At 38.6% G+C, this 18,240-nt stretch overlaps 1 protein-coding gene and 1 long non-coding RNA gene across 9 annotated transcripts in view; one reads left to right on the forward strand and one right to left on the reverse strand.

Annotated features, from left to right (window-relative positions):
* The window catches only part of DENND1A (DENN domain containing 1A), a 361,583-nt gene that overhangs the window by 84,898 nt on the left and 258,445 nt on the right, over positions 1-18,240 (reverse strand). The gene's annotated exons all lie outside the window — the stretch shown is intronic.
* The window catches only part of LOC142819334 (uncharacterized), a 105,357-nt gene continuing 93,330 nt past the window's right edge, over positions 6,214-18,240 (forward strand). For both annotated transcript variants that reach the window (XR_012897193.1, XR_012897194.1), the window contains exons 1-2: positions 6,214-6,252; positions 14,755-14,936. This is a non-coding gene — a long non-coding RNA (uncharacterized LOC142819334). The remainder of the gene's footprint in view (positions 6,253-14,754; positions 14,937-18,240) is intronic.

Below are 18,240 nucleotides of genomic sequence, written 5' to 3' on the forward strand. Positions count from 1 at the left end.
CTAACGTATCTTTGATTTCCACTGAATGGTAAGCACAACTAATGTACACACAGAAATCTACAGATTTTAAAGTTGACAAAATAAAAAGATACCATATTTATTTCTATGTTGTTTTAAAGGTTTATTATAATTCAATAGATATCTGAACTAAGAGTAAAAAAAGCTTGTATGTCAGCTTCTGTGAAGATGCCACATATCTGGACTTGAGAAGCAACCCATAAAGGAGGAGCAGCAAACATACAGGTTGATCAGCTAAATTTTCTCTCTCAAAGTTAAGCCACTTGGCAATTTACAGGTGCCGTAGGGGCAAGTTACCCCATCTGCTCCAGGTGACAATCTGAACAAAGCTTAACAGTAAATCAGAGAAGCGCCCTGTGTGTGTGGTGAGTTACTTAATAATTCTCTCTTATGCACTGAGATGACTATAGGTCCTTTTGACTATCCCCATACAACAAGCCAGAGGGAATCAAATACTGAGGCTATCAGGTCAGACTTATTTAAAAATTCATATTTTCATGAGGGAACATGTTTTTATCAAGGAAGAGAGAGATGTTTGCCTGCTAATATCTATTCGGCCCATTTTGTACTTCATTTGCTACTGCATAAGGCCTGACTTTGGGAAACCTATGCATGACTTTAAAGACACCAAAGGGCCCACTGGGAACAAGTACAGTTCTGTTTTTCATGGTCTTATCCTGGAAATGCGCATCATGTAGCTACAGATAAAGGTAACTGTTCGCTGTAAAAAGTGACGTAGCCTGTGAACGTAAATACGACTGCACCAGTAACTCTGGGAAACAAGCATCTGGTGTGGATCCGAGATGCCACAAATGGCCAATTGGACAGAGACTTTGTGGAGTTCATAATCTAGGCATGCCAGCCTCTGAAATCACTGATTCAGTGGCTTGGGGAATCTGTTTAGTACTTTAATTCTGTTCGATTTTATCGATTTGCTGTATCACCGACTTCCTCAGGAGATGTGGAGTCAGCCACAGGCATCAGGGCTGGGATTATGTCTCTATCAGGTCAGGGACAGCGAAGAGTTGTTACGCTAAATGGTTTCCCCTTCAAAAGAAGCACCTTCAGACAATGGGATAGCTGATGCCTAAGGAATCCACTCTGACCACATCTGTCTACAAGAGGAGAAAGTTTGATACAGCGGAGCCTCCCCAGGAGAGGAAATAAAAGGTCAAGGTGTGGGTGTGAGCAATGTTCTCTCTACTTTTTCCCCTCAATATAAAGAATACATTTTATGATGTGCACCAAGGCATGTGTGGATGTGCATCACCAGTGGAAACACATGCTGCTGGCGCTCTGTTAATCAGCTGGGTGGCACCTGAACCTCTTGTGGGAGGACTCTGGCCAGATCCCAAACACTAAAGAGTGGCGAGGAAGCAGAGGCTGGAAAGTTGTCGGCAGGCTTTTTATTATTTTGTTTAGAGCTGCATGTGTCTTTCAGAGGTAGCTGTGTTAGTCTGTTTCAGCAAAACCAAGACCTCCTATGGCAACTGAAAGACCAACAATGTTAGTCTTCAAGATGCCACTGGACTCGTTGTATATTTTTTGGGCTGACTAAAGTAAAAACTAATTGTTTCAGAAATTGCTGCAAAGCCTTTGAGCTTCAGTCATCACATGGCCATGGAGAGAGAGTTGGTAAAACAGAGTGCCCACAATGCAGGCGCCTGAGAAAAGGAGTCCTTAAGCTACTAGGGATCCTGGTTGGGGGCAGCACTACTGCTAAAGCCATATGGGAGCAGCTGGGCCATAAGGTCTCAGTACTGTGAAGGGGTAACAGAAAATCGGTGCCCTGGAAACATGCCAGAGAGGTCCAGGAAAGAAAGTGCTGGAGCCCACCCAGACCAAGGAACCTTGCACCCGGGACCAAAGTGGAGGTGACAATTCAGCAGGGGAAAACGAATAAGGGCGTGAATCCAGTTGCTGAAAACGGATGTATAGAAAACCATTACATTTTGCCATGACAGCATAAGTATAAGCAGGATGGACCCCCTGGTGATAAATAATAGCAGCCTTCCTCTTTGCACTTGAATAATGGGGTCTGAGCTGCTACAGTTTTTCCACATTCCTGTGGGTATGCAGCTAGAGAAATTAGATCATACCAATGTTCCCGCAAAGATTTTCCATCTATGTGCAGAATAAATTGTTATGCGCACCAAGGAAAGCATGGATGTACACCACCAGTAGGAACACATGCTGCTGGCTGTGGTCAGCTGTGGGCACTTTGCCAATCAGCTGGGCGGCACCTGAATCTTTCCTGGACAGCCACCCAAGCGCTCAGCATACAGGGAACACTGATTCCAACCCAAGAGTCTCCGTAAGTCCACAGCGTAGCCTGGGTTAAGGAGAGCAAGCTGAATACAAGAAAGGGTAAGCGTGTGGAAGGACAGACAAAAGGGAAAAAAGTCATCATCTCACTTAAGATACAGATTGAATCCAGCTTTTACTTTAAATCAGACTCTAGCTTTTCCTCCAGCCCCAGGAACATCACCATTTACACTGGCCACCTTTTCTATACTAATACCAACAGAACTATGCAAACAGACAGAATTCAGAGTAATCTACAAGCAAAGATAATCAGCATATGGCCATACTGTATATATGGAAGTAAACAGGTAAAGTATTTTAAGTACTTTATACTTAGGTACCTCTTGAGTTTCAGGGGCGTCAAAATCTTTTACGGGGGATATGGTCTCAATGCAACTTTATCGGACTCATTTTCCAAATGGGGAAACAATCAGAGATTGGTCAAGTAACCTGCTCATAGCGTCTGTAAAGCCCAGGACAAGGGATTCAGGAGAATCTAGCCACATGTTCAATTAGCTAGCCATGAACACAATTCACAAAGCTGATACCTAGTCACCCTTGCTCAGACCTAAACACACCTATGCTGCTGTACTGTATATAATTTTAATCTATAAATTCTTCAGGGATCCCACTTAGCATTAATGTCCACTCATGTTACTCACTGGGTTTTAATAGATGTTCACTTTTTATACTCCATTAACTGAGCTGTATGAATGTAAAAACCAACAAAGAGTCTGGTAGCACTTTAAAGATTAACAAAACATACAGATGGTATCATGAGCTTTTGTGGGCACAGCCCACTTCCAAAAGCTCATACCACTATCTACATGTTTTGTTAGTCTTTAAAGTGCTACCAGAATATTTGTTGTTTTTTAAGTTTATCCTGTACAGACTAACTCGGCTACCCCTCTGAAGCTGTATGAATGTGTCATTGACATTGTGATTTTATATACAAGGTGTGATACGTTCATTCTCCCAATATATAAACCTCCTAAAACAAGTGTACCAAAATTAGTGAACATTTTTATTGACTCAAGTTTGACTTTTTGAACACAAAGCAGCATTTAAGGAGTTAAAATGTGCCCAGCAGAAACAATACATTGAATCTTATTTAATTAGGAACCGTATTTGGGTGGGGGGGGGGGGGGAGAAGAGTGAAATAAATTCTTTCATTAACTAAACCAAACTCCCTTAAAGGCAACAATATGTTCCCCTCTGTCAGGACAGAGAGCAATGAAATCTGTATTTTAATTGGGGTTAGCTAAAGAGCCACTCGGCTTCAGAAGCTTTGTTTATCAGCCCTAAGCATTATAGCTGAACTGATACTTGAAACAGCTTATTACACAATGATTTCATTTAAAAACCAATTTTCCAAAGATTTTTGCATATGAATTGTTTGAAATGCAAGTTTGGAAAATTAGAAATACAAGTCTGAAAGATATCACAAGGTGAGCAGGGACCTAGCTCCCGCAACTGAAAAAGCTGTTTTTTCTTTGGCGTTACTGTGATGTAGGTTTCATTTTCAGTGTACACCACACTACACGGTCCCTGCTCACCCCCTACCAGGCAAGCTAGAGAAGATAAAACAGCGGGACAATGGAGATGGTGGCCACTCTGCTATCTGAATCCTTCCTAGTGCCACACGCACATGTCTTTTGTACTCAACTTTATATCAGAAATCCCTCAGACTATGATCATCTCCATGTGCACAATAACCAGTGCTGTAAATATAAGGGAGAGACTGAAGCACATCACAATTCAGTGACATATTTCTTAAACGGAACAAAATAAACCTTTCTATAATGCTCACTCAAGACAATATTTTAATCTACACTTTGTTTCCTGAACAATTTAGAACCTTAACACTAGAAACTTGTGTTTTGAGGAGCCTGGAGGTAATTAAAAATAAAAAATAAAATTAACTTTTATTCAGTAGTCATAATAGACTTTTTCTCCCATGAAAAATGAATGTGCAGAAATTATGCAGCTTCTGTAGCAACCAGCAATGTACATTTACTGAAAGGAACACTAGAAAAAGGAGTAATCCAACCCTATCCAAACTGAATCTAAAAATTTAAGGAGCAAAATTCATGAACCAATGAGGTAAATGTATTTCTCTCTTATCTTTAGAGCTAGGATCAGACTTAAATAGAATTTTGGATGAGTTTCATTCAATTCCAGAGCCTTAGCATTCTTAATGCTCAAATATAAAATTTCCATTTCCAGCACTGATTTCCATAGTGAAGTTTCTAGTTCAGGAACTGCAGTTGAACCATGATTTTTTCATGCTACAGTGTCTGGGAATGAACTTCAGTAACACCATGGAATGACAGAATCTGTCTTTCAAAATAATTAAATCTAAATTAGTCCCTACAATTCCAGGTTGCTTTGTGGAGGATGTTACTAATTGCTACCCTCTTCCAGTCTCTCTGCAAACAGACGGTAAAGAAACTAAAGAAAAAACATTGCCTTTATGTCCAGTTCAGTAAAATGAAGGTTTTTAGTTTTTAAGAAAACAACGAACTTTGCTTTTTCATTTTCTGAAATGACAAGAATATCATGGTGGCTGTAACTGACAATAAAGTTTAATTCAAACATGCCACTGAGTTTTGTGTTTCTTGTTCATGCTACCTTACAGAAAATACAACCACTTCAAATTAAATGCATTATTCATGCTTTTTAAATTTAGTTGACATCCATAAAGTTTTTTCCTTACAGTTTATTGCAGATCTTCTATGAACTGTTCCCTCCTGAGAACTATAATAAAATGAGTGGCTTCTGAAATTTCACAGCAGGTATTTTGATTTGGAAGTAATAATAGTTTTCTCCACAATTGTTATACAATTTATGCCATGATCTTCTAACAAATAAGTAAAAAGACTTAAATTGACATCAATATGTACATTTTTCTAACACTGCAAGCTAATTGTATATCTTTAATGGAGAAAAATGTTTATTCAAAAAATCTATTGAATATACCAACAATTGAGTTCAAAGTGGAGACACCACATGCATCTAAATAAATATCAAGGAAGTGTCAGAGGTAAACGAGGAGAGACCAGGTGAAGTGTGTGTGATGTGTTAATTGTATTCAAAAAATAATAATAGAGCAAGACAGAGAAGTCGAACTTCCAATTACCATAATGGTGTCTACTTCATAACACATTTTCAAACTTGAAAGAGACATTTTAAGCCATAGGAATTCTGAGCAGAATACCTCCAGCTGTGTTCTGCATAAATCTCATACACTGTACATACACAGTTTATTTAAATACCAAGTGCAGTTATGACTTACAAAATGCATATTTCAGTCACAATAGAATTTCTGTCATTGCCAAAAGCTACTCATCATGGAATGAAAGGAACAGAAAACAGTGAATTAAATTAGAAGATAAGAAAAGAGGGAACCTTTTCATCTGATGTTTTACCACACTAATGTAATTCTTTTTAAAGAACAATGCAGCTAACAGACCTCTCTCCAGTTTACACTGACATGCTCCCCAAAACAGAAACTTGTAAACCTAAAAATTCTGCATTACGTCCAATTTTGCCTAGTCAACATTGCAGTGATAAGCCATAGTTTACATTTCACTAGTACAATGTCCACACTGATATTTAAAAGAAATGGCAGAAAAATTGTGCCGGGAATCTTCACCCGCATATAAAAGCCAAGCCAAACTGGAAGAGAGAAGGCTAAGGGAGTCTCTTCAACGTCCCTCCATCTCCAGGAGAATTTAAAACCCTGGGAATGAGCACCATGTGACAACCCAAGCAGACAGGCCTCTCTTCCTTAAGGACGTGTGGAGAGGATGAGTGTGTGAACAGAACTATTGCTGAGTCATGGTGCAGGATCAAAACATCACAATGTGATTCTGAGGTGAGCTGTGACTCCATCCGGCAGCCTCTGGTCCAGCCTTGGTCATGGAAACAGTGAGTGAGCTCATTATCCATGTAAATGTCTCATCTTCTCTTTAATCCTACTAACCTCTTAGATTCACTTATTCAGTGAAGACAACAAATTCAACAAGTTATTTATTGATGTATGTAAAAAATAATTCCTTTAACTGTTGCCCTTCAATTCAATTGAACGCCCCCTTGTTTTTGTATTATAAGCACAGATGAATAGATGTGCCCAATCTATCATCTTTATACCATTCATTCTTTTATGCACTTGTATGACTTTTTCTCTGAACTAAGTCCCTCTACAGTCTTCTTCCATATAGAATTTCCATTCCACTAAAACCATTGTTGCCTGCCTCTGAACCTCCTTTATTTCTGCTATCTTTTCTGAGCTAAGATGGCCAGAACTCAATGCGGTACTCCAGATGAGGCTGCACCTTTTATGTAACATCACACTTTCCATCATTACTTTCTATCCTATTCTGTACAAACCCTAACACTTCAGTTGCTTTTTGGGCTCTTTTTCTAATACATTGCAAGCATTAAAGAATCATGGTCCACTTTTCTTCTGCAGAAACTGTACAGGTTTGCCCTCATTTTTTTATCTGTCTATATTATAATTCCAGTTGTAATTATTATTTCAATCAATTTACCTGATATTGAGGTCTGATTTACTAGCTTAAGTAGCAGGATAACTGCCAGCATTTTTTTCAATTAGTCTCAACACCTGTTATCCACTAGTTGCCCGTGTAACAATTCACTCCCTGAGTGTGCAAGTTTTCTCCAAAAAATTGAGAGAATTTCTTTTGTTGTTTTTGGGTATGTCTAAACTACATCCTTCTGTCGAAAGAGGGATGTAAATTAGACAAATCGAAAGTGCGAATGAAGTGGGGATTTAAATATCCTGTGCTTCATTTGCATAATGGCATCTGAGCGATTTTTCGAAAAAGGGTTTTTCAAAAGTGAAAGTGCCGTCTAGACATGGTTCTTCAAAAAAACCCCACACCTTTTTCGAAAGATCCAGTACTCCTTAGATGGCATCTCTAATTGTCTCAAAGTCAGAGATGAAAAAGCTCTGCTGGATCTTGCAATCCACCTCCCAAGTGGAAGGCAATTCCAGACAGAATGGATTAACTAGTGCCCTGTCTGGTCTAAATCAGGCACCTGCCATCCTTCTACCTACTAGTACATCTCACAAACATTTTCCACAAACATTTCCTTCTTATTTCCATCCCCACCTTTCTATCTATAGCCCCATGTACCAAACTAAATAATTCTCTCCAGGATTATAGATTAGAATAGCTGTAGAGTGTTATGTCCCCCATTAGTTATTATTTAAACCAACAGTAATATTTTGCTCTGTTAATCTTTTCTTGCAAAGTAGCTTAGTTTGTTGCTCTTTTTTGAACATTTTTTTTGACATTGTTCTTCTCAAATACAATTGAGGGCTGCAAATAAATATTTGTCACCTAATATTTTGGAAACAAAAAAGTTATTTCATTCAAAAGATAATAAACAATTCTATAAAAGAAGAGTCTAAAATACACCTTTCCTCAACACCATTAATTTATATGGATATCGACATCACTTATATTAATTATAGGTTACAACTGTAGTAGAGTAAGTACTTGTGAGAAAAAATATTTATGTTTATGAATTTAAACATAGCAAAGGCAAAGACAGGATACTGTGACAAACAGATGTCTTGCTAGAAAATACCCAGTACCAGTTACTGACATGAAAGCAAAAAACCAAAACAAAAAAACCCCCAGAAATTAAAAAATAGTTTTCCCTAGATTCAGAGAAGCTATTCCTAGTAGTGATTTCAACTCTTGGGTTAATTTGTTTGCATTAATAATATTTTAATTAAATGTTATAAACTTAAAAAGAACCACAGGCGGCTTAAAAATTAACTTATGCAAGCAGTGCCGTAAAAGACTACAAGTGTCATTCAATAATCTTCACACTAGGGGAAATAGCAGAAATTTCATTCCTAGAGTACACAGGAATCTAATTCATCTTATATCCTTGTATAGCACGTAGGATTCCAACTCTCTCCTAATCCATCTTTGCTTCCTCCTACTTGGCAGTGAAGTCATGATGCTGAATTTAGGGCACTGCAATCAGTGAGATAGCAACAGATTGCTTAAACAATCTGTGGACTGGGAGTGCAATATAGAAATTGAGCAGGAAAAAAGTACTGAGTGGGAGAAAGTTCCTATTAAATGTCCAAAAATCAGCAGTAACTTCACACGAGAGCGTGCAAGATTGATAGAAAAAAATCAAGTGCTTTTGTTTACATGATCTCTTTATTCCGATTTTTCCCTACAGTATGACTGCTCTTTTTAATGAAGCGTTTGTACACATGTGGTATAAACAGTGATAACCTCTTTTCATTGCTTTTTCCATATGTGGACGAACAATCTGATACACTCAAAGGAGCCCAGACCCCCAGAAGAATCTGGTGTAAAGAGAAGGACGTACACCATATTCAAGGCATACAGTAAAATGGTATATTTGAAAAAAAAAAAACCTATCCAAAAGATGGCTGTGTAGGCAGTCAATTGGTAGGGGAGCAATTAGAGGGAGTTCGCAACAACTATTTGCTCTTCCATTCAATTGCTTAAAAAAACCAACTCACCATGGCAACAGCAGTACCATGTAGTACATAAAGTAGGTGTGAGATGCAGAGCCTGTTTAGGAAGAATCATGCACCAGTCTGTAACGTGCACATTTTAGTATGCTCATAAACATATTCCAACACTCTGCTGCACTTTTGGCTCATTTGTTATTTGACACTTTGCTCTGAGCTACATAATCTATTGTTTTTTCTTTTTATACTTTTGTCCTACTTAGATCCTATGGCTATGGATTAATAGATATTGATGGCAAGACAAGATTTTGAACAAGGGACAGCTATAGAATCACTAATATTTTCGTTGTTTCCTGCTAACATATTGCTGCTTTAACACCTTCTCAAACAAAAATATATTAATTTCTATGTATTATTACTTCTTGTATTACGGTAGCACCTAGGAACCACACACATGAACTAGCACCAGATTGTGTGAAATGCTGTACAAAACACAAACAAAACCATAATCCCACCCTCCTGGTAATCCCCCTTTAAAACTTCCTTCTCTCTTGTATGAGATTTACTTCTCTAAAGGGTGATTTCCATTGAACACCACATTGTTCCTGTAAAAAAGGGATGCTGTTTCTCCCAAAAGACATTTTTAAGAGCCAAAACTGTATAGGCAGAATCACTGAGTGGTGCAACAGCTTCATAAACACGACATTTGTTCTTGATATATTACTCCAGTTTCCTACTATTGCCCAATATGCAAACCAGCTAGTATGTAAAAAGTCCTATAGGCTACACAATATATACTCAGTAAATCAGATTTAACTGACCAAGTCATCTCAACTGTGCATTTATGTGCATCCTAACATTACAAAACATTTTTTTTCAGTTTTATTCACAAGAGGTACAATGTGTAACTAAAATCACTGGGAACATGCTAATGAAACAAAGTAAGAAGCAAGATAATTTCAAAACCACACGTGTTCATGACAGGATTTAATAATGACTCCTTCTGAGAGAAAACTTCCTGATAAAACTACACTTTCTATATTAGGAATTGCATCAGAGATACATACGACTCAGGAGGAAGCAAACTGTATTATAAACTGAACACAGACAACAAGAATCTACACTATCAATCCCTGCTTCTATCTGCAAACGTAACACTCATGACAATGAGATGTGCCAGCAAATGAAAAGAATGATTGTGCGCTAACCTCCAGAGGACTACAGCTGCGTCCCAGGCCATACTGAGAGCCCTCGGCAAGCCCAGGGACCCATGTGAGGGCAGATGCTCTACATCGAGCCATTCTGTGCTTCATATCCACTCGGCAGGGAATCTGGATGAATGTTCTGTTACCACATGGATCTGTATTAAGTTCTCAACGGAGCTTCACATCACCTGTGGAATCCCTGTTAGTAGGACTTCTTAGAGACAGCTACAAACAGCAGAAGGGGAAATGCTGTCCAAGAGCTGCAGAAGGATGGGAGCCCCTAGGGCTAGTCTGGAAGTGCTTAGAGCCTCACATATGCAAGGTTCTAGGGCTGAAACCACTATGGCAGAAGTTGGTGGAAGCATCTCAGACTTCTTCTCCCTACCTCACTCCAACATCTTTCAGTGGAAGACTATAATCTCAACAAGTTAAAAAGTTTATAAGCTTATAAACTGTTAAGGGGAACCAGAGTAAATAGTAGTGAATAATAGCGGGGTGGGTTCTGGAGTGCCCCAGGGGATACTCCATCAGCGTCTGGAGCACAGGGTGGTGGTCTTGAGTGACCTCTGGCCCCCTCCCAGGCAGAGGCCAGGCACCCAATACCAGCTGCCCCAGGGATGGACCTGGCTGCTCGTCTTAGTTTGGAAAACAGAACCAACTTCCAAGATTGAGGCTCAGAACAGAGCTACTTGGAAGCTCTTGACGCTATGGAGCAGGCGCATCTCACATGCAGTCAGGGGATGTTGCTCTGTATGCAGCATGCACACAACACCAGTATCAATATTCTGAAACGGAAGTTTTGATCTAGAAGCCCAGGTTCTGAAGCCGAATTCACAGCCGAGGGACTGAAACAAGTTGACTCTACTAACAATACCTGTCGCATTAGCTGAGGTTCTGTTTAGAAGGGTGAGGAAGAGAAAGACCCAGGTGATCTTCTCAGGCCATAATGTCAACTTAAGGAGCACTTGAGCTGGCACTGGACTGCAAGGTGGGGCAAGAGGCTGGACTGCACTGCTCAATGGCTAGCAACAAATCTAGCACAGGCCATTACCCTGCCTGTTAGAGGTGCATTGCTAGAGTAGATGTGAGAGCAATGCTATAGCACCAGCGTTCACCACAGAAAAACAAGGACGTTTCCCTTTTTTCTTGCCCTGCAGTGTGCACTCAGGAACTACATGGGTAGGCTGTAGGCTCCCATAAACTACTGTGCTCCAGTCTATAATTCAAAACCAGAAATCAGGGTAACCGGGGTATGCAGGGGCTCTTACAGGATGAAGGGATAAACTTACAAACCTGCAACAATAGTTTTTCAGAGAAAGTAAATGGTGGGAGGTGGAATACTGGAAATTCCTTCTGTTTGTTACATTTCCATCATGGGAGTATTGCATTCAACCTTCTCTTTTATAGTTCCTTATACTGATTATACCACTAGGACAAAATCACAAGGTTAAAAAGTTTAATATATTTTCTCTCTCATAAAATTAACTAAATGTGACTTAACTCAGATGGATTTTTCACTCAAAATTCTTCTCTAATGCCTCAAACTCTCTCATTACATCACTTTTAAGGGAAAAAATGAGAATAATCTTATTTATTACAAAAGTTAAATTTAAAAGTGTCATCTCCCTTCTGCTGTTATTTGGAATTCAAGTCTAAGCCAACATTTCCCAACTAGTACAATAAAGATAAGAAGGAAGCAATAACAACTGTTCTTTGTGCAAAGAAAAATCAATTGGAAAGAGAACCAAATTTAGGAAGCACTGCATTTAGAGAATGCAAGACAACAGAAGAGTTGACTGCACTGCAAAGGGAGATGTGGCACAGAAGATATTGTTTCATGTGTCAATTCATAAATGCGTAGCTGATGAAAATGCAGTAAGTAGCTCACATTTTTTAACTCGTTGAGTTCTAATTGGGTCTTTGATCCTAACTCAATAATTTCTAGTGTAGAGACATACGTATAAATGGACTCTCCTATTTTCCTCCACATGAACATATATACTACACAAATAATTTAAATAATTAGAAAACTGCAAAGATATTAATAGGCTAGGGCTCTTCATGGTTGTTTATATATTTTCTATTTTTGGAAATATAACAATTTTCATATCAATTTTGAAGTATTAAGAGTTACAATAATGACTCTGACATTCACTGCACCTGGCAAATAATATTTGCCTGCTATCTTTAAGAAATGCTATGGGTGGGTTAAAAATAAACCTGAACATTCAGTCCTCCTTGCCAGGCTTAGTAAATTACCAATTAACTTCATCATAGAAAGTGCATGATGTGTGTGGAAGTAGAAAGGTACATTTGCTTCTGTCCACTGAGATTCTGTATTTAGTTGTATCTGGACATAATTTAAGCTAAATTCAATCCAAATCAATTCAGAACTGTTAAGTCATTCATAAATGAACCAGTTACACAACAAGTTATTATTCATGCTGATAAACTAGTACAATGTCAAATAATCAACAATGAGAAAACAGAGGAAACTAATTAAGACTTCATTAAGACATTTAGTTGTTACAACTTTTAATTCCCAACATATTCAAGTTTACATTGACATCTATTTACTATTATTTAGCTAGAAATATCAAGGTTACTCAGAAAAAGTTTTCTATGATAAACTCTCATAGTTCAAATTACCAGCAATCTTTGATGGTATGAGAACCACTATAGGGATACAAATAATTATTTATGCCAATTATATTGTTTTTGCTTGTTGTTGTCTTAAAATATCAATAATATTGTTCCCTATTCATTTTGTTGCTGTTTTCTTTGCAAAACATTCTCCAATATGTTTTGAATGGAACAGAAAATATCAATTGGCTGTTTAAATCAACACCCACACCCCCCTATCACTTTAATAATTAGTGTTTGATGCCAATACCAATCTGGGAAGAATATGGTAGCTTCATTGATGGTGCAGAGCCAGCAGTGATAACACAAACCAACTAATAGGGCCTGCAAAAATAGGGTCACAAAGAATTACTGGCAACGAGTTAAAAGCAGAGATGACTCTTAGTAAGCCGGCAGGGTAATATTGGGTTCAAAATCTCTCTCATTTTCTTTGACTATGAAATATGTAATCTGAGAGCAGCCTGAAATGATTTTTCTTCTGTATACCAGCAACCATTCCCTTTTTTCCAAATCTGGTTTTAAGAATCTGTATAGTTCCTGCTGAATAACCAGTGGGGCCACAATATGCAGGACAAAGGTTTGAATGAAATAGTAACAAAACTCTGATCCAGCTAGAAAGGCAAAGACTATCCAGAAGGGCCCAATGCTAAAGGACTTAATTAGTCCTTATCAAGAAAACAACATGAGCCATTGAAAAGATGTAATATAGTCCTCACCATGGATAGCAGAGTAACTATCTTAGTCATTTCACACCTCCTAGAGGTTATCTGAAAGAAGGGGGGCAACATGCCATCGGCTGGAAGATATTAAAGCACTTACAGATGTCAGGACAGACCCACAGTGCTGAAGAGAGTTGCTTTCTTACAACAGCACTGGATATCGGATCCTCACAATCCTCTCAAAATCAGGATTAAATAGATTTTGTAAATGAGAGAAAAACAACACAGTAACACACGCAAAAAACACTTTGCAAAGAATGTGAAGTTCAACACCCTGACAACAGGATTACTGAATCTTGGGTGAACTAGGCCAGCCCTTTAAAAAATAGCAAACCAGGCTCCAGACTTTTCTCAATGTGCATTAGAGAGCATCACTTCCGTCAGCGTTCTCAAACACCTTTTCAGGGAAAAACAGTCTATTTAAGAGTTTATATCGTGTCTCTTATGCCTATCACATCCAGTCTATAGAATGTCATTTAGAAACACTACAACATTTACTATGTATAGTTGCATATGATAACAGCAAACTCAGAAGTCTTGAGAGGACTTTAGGAAAATGGGTCTTTTAGAATTATATTTCAGCATCTACATAGGATTGGAAAAGTAAGCCCCTCCCCCACACACATTATCTATGAAAGGTGTTACCACAGGAGAAAAGAGGTCCATGTTGCATTAAAGTTAATTACATGTTACTGGTCGGAACCAAAACGTGAAAGAGAAATATTTGCCCAGATTACCAATATGGTCTAGTAAACAATATACAAGTAAACAGGGTCCTCCATTTATACTATTTTACACGTATGGACAAAGAGGTAGCACGGGTATTTTTCTATATAAGATCATCTGCTGCTGCTACCATCTTACATGGGTAAAATCTTTGGAACATGATTCACTCTGATTTTGCTGGAATTGACAAGCCTTACCTACCCCAGTGGAAACAAAGGAGGCAGTAATGCCAGTCCTTTGAGAATATGGCATGTTAAACTCATGAGACAAGTCAAATATTCATATAAAAGCACTCACCTGATATTTAGAGCAGGCTATTGTGGAAGATGAAACTTTTGGACTTATACATTCTCTTGTAATATGTCCTAAATATTATTACTTTTCATGGAATTTGTCTAGTATGCTGATCTCTATTGCAGGCGCTAGTACATTTGTTTTTTGATTAAACAAAAAAATATGAATGTTAACTATGTAGGAGAAAGAAAAGTGATGAAACGATAGCCCTAACCACTAGGTGTCACTCCAGGAAAGAACATAGATTACATTTTTCATGAGATAGACTTGAAAGTCTTATCTCTCTTTTTCTACAATTACCAACATGTACGTAGCTATAAATAATTTTAAAAATATATTTATTTCTTTTGAGGATGACCCAATTTTCCAGCTTTAGCCTTTGAAAGATGATCATGATTTCATCTCCCCTTAAAAGATGTAAAGAATTAACCCTCAAAAAACTGCACCATAATCATTCAGATTACCAGTAAGGGGCATCTGTAATGTCAGAAAGGAAGATGTCATTACTAAGGGTACAATCCTACCTCAACAAAGGTAAGTACATTGCCTCTTTGTTTACTTTATTTAATAGAGAAGTGTGGAACAGTCTATACATCACATGTGAGAAACTGTTCTATAGTTTAAGATTTGACATTGAACAGTTATAGAAGAACTCAGTGGTAAGGATAAATGCATCAGTAATTTTTAAAAAACCGTAATTTTTGTGCTTAAATTCAGAGTAACAGATTCTACACAAGAAATATTTCCGGATTCAAAAGCTTTAGATTACAAAATACAATGGAAAGTTTAACATCACAAATAAGCGCTGGTCAAAGTATTGTTTTGCATGTCTAGTATGTAACTTCAAGCCCTGTAATGAGGCTCCATGTAATGAAATACAGGACATTAGAGCTGGTGAGGGATTATCAACAAATGCTGTTTGTCCACAAGCAGATGTTATGCAAAAATGTTCTGGTTTCGAAAAAAAATTAACTGGAAGAGTGTCACGGGTCCAAGATGGAATTTCTGGTCACAAAGGGTACGTCTAGACTACATGCCTCTGGCGACAGAGGCATGTAGATTAGGCTACCTGGCATAGGAAAATGAAGCGGTGATTTAAATAATCGCCTCTTCATTTAAATTTAAAAGGGTGCCGCGCTGAGCCAATCAGCTATTTGTCGGCTAAGCGTGGTAGTCTGGACGCTCCGCGGTACACATCAAAGGCATCTGTTGACCTCCCAGGTAAACCTCATCTCAGGAGCTATACCTGGGTGGTCGACAGATGCCTTTGATGTCGATCGCGGAGCGTCCAGACTACCGCGCTGAGCCAACAAACAGCTGATCGGCTCAGCACGGCAGCCATTTAAATTTAAATTAAGCGGCGATTATTTAAATCGCCACTTCATTTTCCTATGCCGGGTAGCCTAATCTATATGCCTCTGTCGGCAGAGGCATGTAGTCTAGACGTACCCAAAGAGAGAGCGGGAGCATGCAAGCTACCCCAGAAAAGCTAGTAGTTCAATAGTAGGGATGTATAAAATACAGGTTCAAGTCTCTGCTTCAAATCAGACAAACTAGGGCTGGGTCTCTAACATCCTTAACCACAGGGCTTACAAGTCAGTCTCTCTCTCTCTCTCTCTCTCTCTTTCTCCCCTCACCCTGCCTCTGGAATTGTTCCACTTTCTTATACACTTTAAATATTCATTAGGCCAAAAAGACTAAGCCAGAACCAGGCAGAATAGGGACTTGAAATTGGGTCTTCTGTGTCCTAGACAAGGCATTCCAACCTCGAAGCTATTAGCAATTTGAGGTGCTGCTCATCCTTTATCATGAAAAATGTTGAAAGGCCTGATTTTCATTCCAAAGTGAATTAAAAAAAAATTCCAGCACTCCCCATTTTTTGTTTTCTTTTGCACAACAGATTTTTTCTTTTCTGGTCCGCCCTCATTAAGACGTTTCTTAAAAATAATGAGTGTTTGGAGTTCATCTTTTGAGAAATTCTGGGCCACAAAGAAACTGAATGAAAAAGTAATGATCAAGCAACATGATCCCTTCTGTCTGCCCCAAAAAGTGTGTTCATACCTTATGCATTAGCGTATCAATAAACTCGTACAAAATTAACACTACCAACAAGTAAGAGCAACTCTTTCCTAGCAATAATTTCATAGGCAGCATCCCATAGTTCACTGTAGACTGTGACTGCGTAAGAGGTGGGATCTTTACAGACCATGTCCAATATTGCCTACTCATACATTTACACGGACATGTTGTAATAATGCAGTAATGGTGCAGTAATGTAAGAAAATACATCATCAAAGGCAGGCCAGGCTGAAATATTTGAAAATATTACTCATACTCTTAGAAGGCGTTAGCCTACAGCTGCTTCTCCCATTTGTTTTTAATTCACTTCAAAACACACCAGAACTATTTAATTTGACACTGTTAAATTCAGTGACGTAGTTTTGAAAGTTAACAGCAGCAAATGTGGATTAAAACATTTAAAACTAAGACCTTAATTATTTGGAAAATGTTGCCATGAAGAGCTTTTTTCAGGGAGAGAGTTCTTCTAGTCTAAAACCTCCAGCAGACACCTGCGAAACCTGAATGAGATTCAGTAGCTGAAGATGTCTCAGCTGCACAGCCTAAGAAACTGAGCTTGATGGGGTGCGATCACAGAAAACCCCTTGGGATTGTTCACTGGTGTGCTGATTATACCAATGATACTCACCTTCTTCCTCTTCGGGGCTCCCTACCACAATGTCCTGATGGGCCAGATTCTCTGGTCTCCCCCAGGCAAGGCACAGAGTTGGTTACCGCCATGCCCCCACCACCCACCCTGAAGAGCAATGCAGACACTGAACCATTTCAGCATTGGGAGAATGCAATTCTAAGGCACAGCATCCAGGAAAACTACCCTCAAAAGGGATCAAAATCGCAAATAAATTGGTCTTTCTTTGAGTAAAAGTTTTACACAAAGAAAGCTCATGAAAATGCATACCCTATCAATGAAAGAGAGATAGGCATACTGGTCATCTCCTCCAGGGAATAATTATTTACACTGGTCCAGATAGTAAATTAAAGTGTTTTTATTAAGTACAAACAGTTGGATTTAAGTGGTTGCAAGTGAAAACAGACATATCAAAGTAAATTACTAAGTTAAAATGAAAAGAAAATGAACAGCTAGTACTAATTCACTAGAAAACTTATTGCAAGTAAATTCTTATTCTAAAGAGCTGTTCCAGGCATAATCTTCAGGGCAGAGACAACATTTTTTTATCTTGATCTGGGTCTCCAGCCCTTTGTATCCTTCCAGGATTTTCCAGACCAGTCAAAGATAAAGGGCTGATAACTTCTTGCTTAAATAGTCTTTTCCCCAGGGTGGGAACCTTTTGTTCTACATTCCCCCTTCTATGGAAAACTACCTGGGTCAAAAAATGCAATTCCAGTACCACGTCGTACGGTAACATGTCTTACTAGTCCAATCACCTTTGGACTTACAGGACAAACAAAGGGGAGGGGGTGAAGGAGGGAACATTAACGGCTCTCATGAGCACATTTAGAATTATAAATAGTCTCAAACGTCATATCTCTAACTTTTCATACAAGAATAACACACACACTAAAAAAGGATATAAAGATCCAGCAGACTGTAACATTAAAATCGATAGGTTACATAGGGTATTTTGTCTAAAGTATCTCTGGGTATGTCTAGACTGCATCCCTCTGTCGGCAGAGGCATGCAGATTAGGCAGGTCAACATTGCAAATGAGGCAGGGATTTAAATATCCGGCACCTAATTTGCATAAAAAATGTCTGCCCCGTTTTGCTGACTCAGCACTTTGTCGGCAAAAAGCAGCAG

This window comes from Pelodiscus sinensis, chromosome 23, assembly GCF_052426305.1.
Source record: "Pelodiscus sinensis isolate ZL-2025 chromosome 23, ASM5242630v1, whole genome shotgun sequence".
NCBI lineage: Eukaryota > Metazoa > Chordata > Testudines > Trionychidae > Pelodiscus > Pelodiscus sinensis.